The 12,555-nt window shown below is 37.6% G+C and overlaps 1 protein-coding gene and 1 long non-coding RNA gene across 2 annotated transcripts in view; both read right to left on the bottom strand.

Moving 5' to 3' along the window:
• Positions 1-12,555, bottom strand: part of LOC134214466 (opsin Rh4) — a 371,396-nt gene that overhangs the window by 52,004 nt on the left and 306,837 nt on the right. The window lies entirely within an intron of this gene.
• Positions 8,262-8,952, bottom strand: LOC134214467 (uncharacterized). The gene is made up of 3 exons (XR_009979798.1): positions 8,836-8,952; positions 8,379-8,473; positions 8,262-8,305 (listed from the first exon to the last, which is right to left on the bottom strand). It is a non-coding gene; the product is annotated as an uncharacterized LOC134214467 (long non-coding RNA).

Genomic DNA, 12,555 nt, shown 5'->3' with positions numbered 1-12,555 from the left:
TCAGCAAAGAAATTGAACAGTTGTATCTGATGCATGCATCAGTGGCATATTTTTTCGTATTGCATCTCTGAAAATATGCCACTGATCACTACAACTGTTTTCAAACGCCAAACAATACATGTGCAGGTTGAATTCGCTGTTATTTTGCCTGTCTTGGTATGATAGTTCCAACGCTATCAGCCAAGCCGTTCCTGGGTGGACGTTAGGCAAAATAGCAGCGATTTCAATTAATAGTGTTCTCTGATGGCCCTCTGCATATTTTTACCTCTTCTTCTTCTTCTTCTTATTGGCATTACATCCCCACACTGGGACAGAGCCGCCTCGCAGCTTAGTGTTCATTAAGCACTTCCACAGTTATTAACTACGAGGTTTCTAAGCTAGGTTACCATTTTTGCATTCGTATATCATGAGGCTAGCACGATGATACTTTTATGCCCAGGGAAGTCGAGACAATTTCCAATCCGGAAATTGCCTAGACTGGCACCGGGAATCGAACCCAGCCACCCTCAGCATGGCCTTGCTTTGTAGCCGCGCGTCTTACCGCACGGCTAAGGAGGGCCCCATTTACCTCTTATTAAATTAAAAAACCCAGATTAATCCACCTAGCAGTGATGGTGCCATTCTCGTGCATTATAAAATATATTGAAAAAATCACATCAAAAAAGCTCTTTAGGAAAATAGATCACATTTTTTCGATAATTTTACATGTTTTTGCATTATTTAAAATGCATTGCCACCGTTCCCGGGAAAAATTTTTTTTTCGGTTTTGAATTTTTTTTTCCAAGGGGGGACCCTTGGGAAAAAACAATGATTTTTCGATAAGAAAATTATTTTGAGCTTTTTAGTGGAATGTTTTCACCTGTCATAAGACGAGTTTATACAATCCCATTGAATTCCACCACTTAATTGTATCTTGACAGATACGTATTTCGACCTCAAAAGTAAGGCCGTCTTCAGTGTCTCGTACTTGACTCGACTCGAAGTCGAGTCAACTATGAGACACTGAAGACGGCCTTACTTTTGAGGTCGAAATACGTATCTGTCAAGATACAATTAAGTGGTGGAATTCAATGGGGTTGTATAAACTCGTCTTATGACAGGTGAATGATTTTTCAATAATTCCGAAATGCAATGTCCGATCGAGCCAATTTTCAATAGCAAACAATGGGACCGCATTCCCCGTCGAATGCAACTTGTTGCGAGTAAATCGGATAATGCTAAGTTCTAAAAAGTGTGTCTACAAAATTTGTACACATACACACATACACACACACATACACACACATACACACACAAACATACATACACACATACAGACATCACCTCAGTTCGTCGAGCTGAGTTGATCAGCATATAACACTATGGGTCTATCAGAAGTTCTTTTTTGAAGCAATCATATAGCCTTTCGGTACAACTTTGGTGTACGAGAACGGCAAAAATCGAACTTATCGCTTGCTTGCGATATCTTTTGGTTCTATTCTTCATTGCATTCGATTGCTTTCTTCTACTTTGAGCTTAGTGCGTGTGCACTGTGCACTCATCGATAGGATCCAATGAAAAAATCAAACAAGAATCTCACGGTGATGAATCTTCCCAAACTAAGAACGCCTTTGCCTTTATTAGAGAGATTTTCAATACTCGGTTGGCTCATGTCTGATAATTTATAGCCCAGAATAACATACAGAGGACCCGAGGAAATAATATATCCAGGACAGATTTCACTGGATGACATGTAATCAGATAAGAATTATATTCGAGATGCCATATGTTGCATTTGTAGTTCACGACCCATAAAATCGACTGGTGAAAAATAGAAGGAAGCTGGAGACTTCAGATATTCCTTCTAACTCTAATGTTCACATTATTTCTTTTCCTATCGAACTGAGCAATCAGTTCGATTTGATTAATAACGAATTTGAGAAAATCGAATCTACCTCTAGCTCAGGTGATTCGATTCATGCGAAGAAACAACGGATTCCGCCAATTGTGGTATCTATTGCCGAGTTTTCTGGCTTTCGGAATGAAATCTTGAGTAACCTTCAGGGGATCAAGGTTTTATTTCAGATTGCCAGGAAGGGTGACTGCCGCGTTTTGCCGGGATCCTTTGACGATCGCAAACGTCTTCTTCAGTATTTAACTGAGAAGCGCCATGAATTCTTCACATACGACGACAAAACTGAGCGATTGTTTAAAGTCCTCTTGAAAGGTCTCCCCAGTGATGATAAATCACTGGATGAGATTAAAATTGAAATTTCAAAAGTGTAAGTGTCAAAAGTTGGGTCATGGGACCAAACATTGTCACATGGATGCTAAATGCATAATTTGTGGTGGAACCTCTCACGCCAAGGACGCATGTCCTGTGAGAGAAGATTCCAATAAATTTAAGTGCGCAAATTAGGGGGGTAATCATAAATCCAATTTCTGGGAATGCCCTTCACGCAAAAAGTTTTGAATTTCCGTGCAAAATTGATGACGGGAAATTCCAATCGGATCCCAAATTCGACGGGTAAAAATTTTTCAAACGCTCAAAATTTGAAACCAGTTACCGGTCGAGCAATTCATACCCACCACAATTCACAAACAAATTTTGCTGCTCCTCAACGCAAAAGCAAGCACTTCATTAAATTCCAATTTCTCCAATGTATCCACGTATGCAAACATCGCTGCTGGTAGACAAAATTTCTCTTCTCAAAATGAGGTTTATACCCATGTCCCAACGGAAAATAACGGTCATGTTGCCGATTCAGATAGCATGTCTGCTTCCGACTTTGATTTTTTAACTGAACAATTGCATCACATGATTGATGCAATGTTCAAAGCAAATACCATACCTAAAGCTGTTCAGGTTGGAATAACAAACAATTGTTATCGGACTCCGTTTTAATGGATCCAAATAATTGTGTGAAAGTTCTAAATTGGAATGCCCGCTCTCTAAAGGGTAAGGAAGATGAATTATTCAACTTCCTTACAGTTCATAATGTGCATATTGCCATTATAACTGAAACGTATTCAAAACCAGGGGTGACATTGCGCATCTCGAATCGAATCACTCGATTCGTAAGTTTTCGGATTCGTTTCGAAAAAATTGCGGCATTATGTATTTCGTTCGACTTCATTCAGTCGCAGTACAAGATTTCGAATGGTGCTGTACTAGTTTAATCGAGTATGTTCTGTCAAACTAAATGTAAACAGAGAGAATAAGAGATAGCTGTCTCCGTGTTTAGTATGCCGCCCGCTGGAGAGACAGCCTTCAGCGCATGGCGAATGTGAGTAAACAGAGAGAATAAGAGTAATTTCATCTGCGTGTAGCATGTTGCCTGTTGGAAAGGCATCCTTCATAGCATGAATTGGCACACTCACAAAAATCCAATCATATCCATTATGTGTGGCACAAATAAATTTTGACTATAGCATTTCCCACATAATGGCTATGTGAATTCGCATAACATATATGTGGAAACACACATAACCGTTATTACTTAAGATTTTTGCCAATAAAAGGGATTTTATTAGCGCAGTTAATTTATAAAGCAAATCGTGCTCAATGACTTTAAAAAACAATATTATTCATTGAGCAGTTGCAACCGATTAAAACATTATGCCGATACGACATGTTTTGTAAATTGATATGTTACCACACGAATTATAAGTTTTATGTTTATTCGAGTTTATGCTAAATAATCTAAAGCTAAAGAAGGATTCGATAATAAATTACTTTGATGTTTCCATGTGTTTTAGTTAAATGCACTTGGGTCATCTCATGCGCGCTTTTTTGTTTAACTCATCTATTTTTACGTAGATTTTGGAATATACACGTTTTACGCAGATTCTCCTCATAGATTTTCCACGCGATTTATTGAAATTGTCAAGAAATACGTGAAAACTTCAAAAACCGATTTTAGTTGAAGTCATAATTAGAGATTGCATATTGCCTGGAAACTATAAAAGTAGGCATACTAATGACATTCTTTCCCTCAAGAGACAATAACAAAACATTTATTCTTTTCCTGTGGAGAAATAATAACAAATATAATTAAAAACTTTCAGCAAGAGATAACTCTCGAACAACATTCGAAAGCTATAAATGTGACGAGTGTTTTTCGTTCGACTTGAGTCGTTTTTCAGTGTGCTATCGAGTAGCCGTAATGCCAAAACATCTCGTTATTCTTGTACCTCCTCGAGCAAACTCGAACGATGAGTCGTTTTCGAGATCGAATCGAAACCCGTAATGCCAAACATGTTCGACTCGATAGGATTACGTTCGAATCGAGATGCACAATGCCACCCCAGGACTCTCCATTAAAAGAGATCCAAATTATTTTATCTACAGACATGATCGTCTTGACAGCGCCTGTAGCTGTGGTGGGGTCGCCTTTGTCATTAATAGACGTATCAAACATAAATTATTTTCTTCGTTCGAAACCAAAGTTTTTGAAACCTTGGGATTTTCTGTTGAAACAAATTTTGGACAATTTGCCTTCATTGCAGCCTACTTGCCTTTTCAGTGCAATGGGCAGCAAAAGAATTCGTTGAAAGCTGATCTTCAAATTCTAACAAACCTAAATTCTTCGTAATTGGTGACTTCGATGCCAAACACCGTTAATGGAATAATGCTCAAAGCAATTCCAACGGCAAAATTTTATCTGAAGATTGTTCTGTGGGATATTATAGGTACTATTCAATATCCCAATGGCCCAACTTGTTTTTCATCCACTCGCAATCCTTCGACAATTGATTTGGTTTTAACTGATGCAAGTCAGCTGTGTGGCCAATTGGTAACTCATGCTGACTTTGACTCTGATCACCTTCCTGTGACATTTTAAATTTCACAAGATGCCATTTACTTCAGGATTTATTGGCAAAGAAAGGGATACGCAAGGGCTTCAGGGGCTAGTCTGGATATGTTGAGTTGCTTCTAGTTTGTTTTAGTGCATACTAGGCGTTTTGGCCTGGCAGACCAATTGGTCTGAACCAGTGTTGGGAAATGTACGTTAAAACACTCTGATTATGTGAATATTCACATTTTATCCAGCCAAATTTCATGCACCAAACAAACCGAAACAGTACGCGACATCGTGATATTTTTTGCCGATGAAGCAAACTGTTTGTTTGCTGCTACGTTAGAGTCGTGCCGGCGTGCGGTCAGCATTTGCATGAGATTTTTTGTTTCGGCTCGTGCGCAGTGCAAACAGCACAGAATCGAGTTTAATTACATGTGGCTCAAAGCCTAGAAGGAGTGCTATCTGAAAGTACTGGTTTATTCGTTCTTATCTATATAATAAAATATGCAAGGAGTAATGAAATGAATTTTCCCCACCAAAAACGGTTATACGTTGTGAAATTATTGTACGAAAACATTAATCGTGGGGAGAGAAAATAGAAAAGCTCAGGGAATCGGAATGTGTCAATCTTGCTGGAGTTCTTCAAGTTTTAGTAATCAATTAAATCATAAAACCTACATATCTTATATAGGATCCGTGGATAGTACCTTCAATACAGGTTTTTTTTAAACTAGCTTGCACCCCCTCCTGAGGACATGATGGAGGCTCATGGTAATAGTTTTCTGCACATCTGTCAAGGAAAGCTAAAACTATGTGCAGATAGCTTCTTATCAATCACAGTCAACCAGTTGAAAGTGCAGTCGCAACCTACTCAGTTAGTCCTGACGGTCCTGAGTCCCCGCAGCGAGAGCTTCCCCGAAGCCGACGACCCATCTCCGTGGAAGTTTATCGCGTAACTAACACTAAAATCTCACCTAGTTTGACGACCAATCCGAAATACTTCTTCACGTCAACGTGAAGCCGGTTTGTGCCGAAATCGGTTAGAGATTCCGGGTGGAGCATAGCGACCAGTTAAATAGCGCTTCGACTACCCAAACCCGATTATTTAACGCGTCAAAATCTTTTCAGCTTAGGCGAAAACTTTCCCGAAACTGAACTTTTCTAATCATTGTGCCATTCAGCTCCCAGTTAAATCACGGGCTACTCAGATGATCCCCGGTGGCAGATTTATCCTACTCCGACAGCGAGTTTCCCGGCGATGGAATTACACTCGACGACCCTCATCCGTGTCAGGATTGTTGAATAGCCTTCATCACCTTTGTGTTTCTTACTTCAGCGAGTGATCAGTCGAGGGCTCCATACAGTTTGAGTGATCCATCGCCGTAGAAGAGGCCGAGTAGATAGATCATGACGCTTGATAGTACTGGGGTGGCATTGTGCATCTCGATTCGAACGTAATTCTATCGAGTCGAACATGTTTGGCATTACGGGTTTCAATAATTCGATCTCGAAAACGACTCATCGTTCGAGTATGCTCGAGGAGGTACAAGAATAACGAGATGTTTTGGCATTATGGAAACTCGTTAGCACACTGAAAAACCAGAGTCTATTATATAGAGTTACGCAAAGAGGATCTTGTTACACTTATTCTGAATGATGCTCTTGTTATTCTGCTGCCAACTTTCACTTTTGTTCAACCCTTCAAGTGACTTCACGGGAGCGTTCACTTCTAAAGCTTTTTAATTCGATAACCTAGTCACCCACAGAGTGGGGAATGAATTGATGTTTTTTGAAGCTATTTTTAGATCAAATCTAATACATTTCAATTCATGCGTTTTAATTCGCCATAATAATCATTAGACGATAACAATACTTCCGCCTCACCAACAAGCATTTGTTTACTTTGCTCGATAGGTAGACGGTTTGACAGTTCAATAGGTAGATTTGGCTTCACTCTTTGCGCAACTCTATATATAATAGACTCTGTGAAAAACGACTCAAGTCGAATGAAGAACACTCGTCACCTTTATAGCTTTCGAATGTTGTTCGAGAGTTATTTCTTGCTGAAAGTTTTAATTATATTTGTTATTATTTCTCTGCGGGAAAAGAATAAATGTTTTATTATTCTCTTGAGAAAAAGAATGTCATGAGTATACCTACTTTTATAGTTTCCATACAATATGCCATCTCTAATTATCCCGAAATCCGCGTAAAAACGACTTAAACTGAGATAGGTTTTTTGAAGTTTTCACGTATTTTTTGACGATTTCGATAAATCGCGTGATAAATCTATGAGGAAAATCTGCGTAAAAACGTGTATATCCCAAAATCTACGTAAAAATAGATGAGTTAAATAAAAAAAACGCACATGAGATGACCCAAGTGTATTTAACTAAAATACATGGAAACATCAAAGTAATTTATTATCGAGTCCTTCTTTAGCCTAATCATTTAGCTCAAATTTGGATTTGTGGCATACACTCGAATAAACATAAAGCTTATAATTTGGGTCGTAACAATATCTCAATTTACAAAACATGTCGTATCGGCATAATGTTTTAATCGGTTGCAACTGCTCAATAAATAATATTACTTTTTAAAGTCATTGAGCACAATTTGCTTGTTTATAAATTAACTGCCAACCCGGATAAAAAATATAATTAAAATATCAAATATTTTATTGTAACAACACCATCTAAAACAAAGGATTTACCATTGAATATAATGGAATTTTAACAATTAAATCACATAGGAAATAATGGTTTTCCACGATAAAAAGAATGGTAAATGGGACTTTTACAATAAAAAATGGGTTGTTATGTATCTTTACAATTAAAAAGTCGAAAATTTTCCATACATTTTTCAGAGCAAAACAATTGATTCAACGGTTCTCCAATGGGACGATTTAGAGGGACGAAACAATAGAAAATAATGTACGTTGAATGTATTCTCTCACTTTTTTTTATTGTTTTACAGTATGAATATAATATGATTTAGAATACATTTTACTCTAATATTTCAATAGAAATACAATTCAACTTTATGTCCTACAATTTATTTTATCGATATGATTTCAATTTAATTTTATTTTAATATAAGCTTAATGTTCAATCAGTTTGATCTCAATTTAACTTTAATTTCAATTCAATGTGATTCAACAATAATTTGAATTTGAATTTAATTCCAATTCATTTTAATTATATTTCAATTAAATTTGCATTCAATTTAAATTTTGTTTTAATTCAGTTTTTGATCGATTTCAAATTAGTTATCATTCTATCCTAAATTTAATGTGTTAGTATTGTTGTTTGGCGCTTTGCTGTTGCTTAGTCACTGATGCGTTTACGTTAAAATCAAATGCGCCGATGATGCACCTCGCTATACTCGCTGAGCACGCTGTAATTTCAGCCACCAGGAAAGGGAGTTTGATATGTCTCCTATAAGACTTATATACGACTTGTTTTTTCTTGAGTGGGTGAATCGAAGTTAGTCGTTGTCTCTAACACATCAGGTTATGTGTGAACCTGTAAAAAATGTAAATTATAAAAGCATGTCAGTTCCTTACAAAAAGTACTTCGAGAAAAAAAGAAAAGTTACCTGTATCAGCTATTATTGTTTCTAATTGGTAAGATAAGCCAATAATAGCTGCCGAACGATATTCTGTCTTACGTGGTCTTACCATTAACTTCCTCCTGAAAAGGAACAAGAATACATGTTAACAAAAATGTTCCGAACTGCTTCAGCGGTGGAAATTAAGAACCCCTTCCTAAAGATACTTTAAAAAGTTCTTTCGCATCAAAATCATCCGGTATTATGATGTTAACATTATATTGTCTATCCGGAAAAAAGTTAGACCGATTTTTATACCGAAGTTGGATTTTTCTCCAGATACAGGCAACTTTCCCAACTTCGGAAATAGTGCGCTAGATTCGCCTAAAGATGCGCTAAACAACGCATCAATTAGTTTGACAAATAAAACAACGGGAGAAAGTTCGGTTCGGAAGTCCCGACTTCCGAATTCTAAGTTGGTGCTACGCCGACAATAGATACTCACCACGATACAGCAGCCTATGATCCGCCGCTTGCCCACTTCTAGAATCCGTTATGAAGGGACACTTCCTGCACCACACCATCAGTTTCATTTTTTCATTACACTAATCATAAACAAAACGTACACGCTCAAATAAATCCAGCCAATCTTCGAGTAAAATAATATGCAAAAGTTTTTGTTCCTTTTATATTTTTAATTCAACCTGGTCAAAACATGAATATTTAAAGACCTGAAATAAAAAGTATTTATTTTAAAATTGATAAAACTTTTTTTTTTCATTTAATAATTAAACTTTTTGTTACTATATTGTATTCATTTGTCATTTAATTAATACAATAAACAAATTAAATGTTTAAAAATTATATAATTTTTTCTTCACGACGGATTTTCTGATCACCCAGTTAGAATACTTGTATAATATATTTAGTTTTGGAATGAGCAATACAAAACATAAGCGAATAATAAAAACAATATAGAATGTATTGGTAACAGTTAAATTTATTGTGCATTTAAAGTAAGCACAATAAACGATTTTTATGGCCGTTGAAAAACTACATTAAACGTACAATAGATTATTTTGTTTACCATACAATCTATTGTACTCCAATGGATTATGCCATACGAGGTACTGTAAATTTTTATCCGGGAATTCATGCCCTGAAGGATGCCTTTCCAACAGGCAACATGCTACAGATGACATTACTCTTATTCTCTCTTTGATTCGACAAAGATTCCGGCGGAGAATAGCGTCCGGTTTCATGGTGCTCCGACGACCTGGAAACCAGGGAGATATTGCATCTCGAATCGAATCACTCGATTCGTAAGTTTTTGATTCGTTTCAAAAAATTGCGGCATTATCTATTTCGTTCGACTTCATTCAGTCGCAGTACAAGATTTCGAATGGTGCTGTACTAGTTCAATCGAGTATGTTCTGTCAAACGAAATGTAAACAGAGAGAATAAGAGATAACTATCTCCGTGTTTAGTATGCCACCCGCTGTAGAGACAACCTTCAGTGCATGGCGAATGTGAGTAAACAGAGAGAATAAGAGTAATGTCATCTGTAGCATGTTGCCTGTTGGAAAGGCATCCTTCAGGGCATGAATTGGCAGTTAATTTATAAACAAGCAAATTGTGCTCAATGACTTTAAAAAGTAATATTATTTATTGAGCAGTTGCAACCGATTAAAACATTATGCCGATACGACATGTTTTGTAAATTGAGATATTGTTACGACCCAAATTATAAGCTTTATGTTTATTCGAGTGTATGCCACAGATCCAAAATCGAGCTTAATAATTTTAAGCTAAAGAAGGATTCGATAATAAATTACTTTGATGTTTCCATGTATTTTAGTTAAATACACTTGGGTCATCTCATGCGCGTTTTTTTTTTATTTAACTCATCTATTTTACGTAGATTTTGGGATATACACGTTTTTACGCAGATTTTCCTCATAGATTTATCACGCGATTTATCAAAATCGTCAAAAAATACGTGAAAACTTCAAAAAACCTATCTCAGTTTAAGTCGTTTTTACGCGGATTTCGGGATAATTAGAGATGGCATATTGTATGGAAACTATAAAAGTAGGTATACTCATGACATTCTTTTTCTCAAGAGAATAATAAAACATTTATTCTTTTCCCGCAGAGAAATAATAACAAATATAATTAAAAACTTTCAGCAAGAAATAACTCTCGAACAACATTCGAAAGCTATAAAGGTGACGAGTGTTCTTCATTCGACTTGAGTCGTTTTTCACAGAGTCTATTATATATAGAGTTGCGCAAAGAGTGAAGCCAAATCTACCTATTGAACTGTCAAACCGTCTACCTATCGAGCAAAGTAAACAAATGCTTGTTGGTGAGGCGGAAGTATTGTTATCGTCTAATGATTATTATGGCGAATTAAAACGCATGAATTGAAATGTATTAGATTTGATCTAAAAATAGCTTCAAAAAACATCAATTCATTCCGCAATAAAGTAGCAACAAGAAAATCACGTGTTTTCACTCTGTGGGTGACTAGGTTATCGAATTAAAAAGCTTTAGAAGTGAACGCTCCCGTGAAGTCACTTGAAGGGTTGAACAAAAGTGAAAGTTGGCAGCAGAATAACAAGAGCATCATTCAGAATAAGTGTAACAAGATCCTCTTTGCGTAACTCTATATAATAGACTCTGGTTTTTCAGTGTGCTAACGAGTTTCCATAATGCCAAAACATCTCGTTATTCTTGTACCTCCTCGAGCATACTCGAACGATGAGTCGTTTTCGAGATCGAATTATTGAAACCCGTAATGCCAAACATGTTCGACTCGATAGAATTACGTTCGAATCGAGATGCACAATGCCACCCCAGTACTATCAAGCGTCATGATCTATCTACTCGGCCTCTTCTACGGCGATGGATCACTCAAACTGTATGGAGCCCTCGACTGATCACTCGCTGAAGTAAGAAACACAAAGGTGATGAAGGCTATTCAACAATCCTGACACGGATGAGGGTCGTCGAGTGTAATTCCATCGCCGGGAAACTCGCTGTCGGAGTAGGATAAATCTGCCACCGGGGATCATCTGAGTAGCCCGTGATTTAACTGGGAGCTGAATGGCACAATGATTAGAAAAGTTCAGTTTCGGGAAAGTTTTCGCCTAAGCTGAAAAGATTTTGACGCGTTAAATAATCGGCCAGAAGCCAGTACTATCAAGTACTACTCGGCCTCTTCTACGGCGATGGATCTATCCTACTCCGACTAGAAGCTCGCTGTCGGCAGAAGCTCCCCCGTCACCGACCATGTTACTGTGATCGCTGTCACAAACCCGCTGGTCTTTACGCCATTTTTGCTGCATCGACAACATGATCTGCGTTACCGCTCTGCCAATCTTGTTCCACGTATTCTCGTTCTTGCATATTTCTTGTAGGATGTAATTGGGGCTTACGAGCGTTGCCCGCAGTTGGACAGTAGAAAATCACGTGTGTTCTCGCAGTTCGGACTGGCTGGGCAAAGCGGGGACTCTGCGTGTCCGAATTTGCGCAGAAACTTCTTGAAACATCCATGGCTCTACAGTAATTGTATCAGGAAGACTGGTGGAATTCAATGGGATTGTATAAACTCGTCTTATGACAGGTGAAAACATTCCACTAAAAGCTCAAAATAATTTTCTTATCAAAATGGCATCCAAGCGGAACGAGCGTAGTACTTTTATAGATTTGAAGAGGAGGATCGCAGGTATTCTTAAGGACGTGGCCTTCCTTAAGAAGTGCCAAAAGGAGAGGCTGACTCCTGTCAGCCATAGGATTAAGATGGGAGCTCACATCCCAAAATCTATCAGTAAGAGGGCGGAATCGGATTTGTTGAAGTTGTCAATCAAGGGTTAACTGGTGGAATTCAATGGGATTGTATAAACTCGTCTTATGACAGGTGAAAACATTCCACTAAAAAGCTCAAAATAATTTTCTTATCATCAGGAAGAAGTTAAATTCCCTTTGCTTTCGTAATTGAAACAGTGACCCATTCTCAACCCCATTTGACCCATTGTCACCTCCGACGACGGTTCTTGTTAAGCAATAACTAATAGACCTGTGTGCCGATCTGATTTGAACCGGCGGCGGCTCGGATCGGCATCAAACATTTTGTCGATGGGTGACGAACAATACCTTTGTCGAATATTTGCATTTCTCGTGCACTAATGGCAATAAGCATAATTTATATTGTGCATACGCT

Source organism: Armigeres subalbatus, chromosome 2, assembly GCF_024139115.2.
Source record: "Armigeres subalbatus isolate Guangzhou_Male chromosome 2, GZ_Asu_2, whole genome shotgun sequence".
In the NCBI taxonomy this organism is placed as follows: domain Eukaryota; kingdom Metazoa; phylum Arthropoda; class Insecta; order Diptera; family Culicidae; genus Armigeres; species Armigeres subalbatus.
This window is presented reverse-complemented; position numbering and strand designations above follow the sequence as displayed.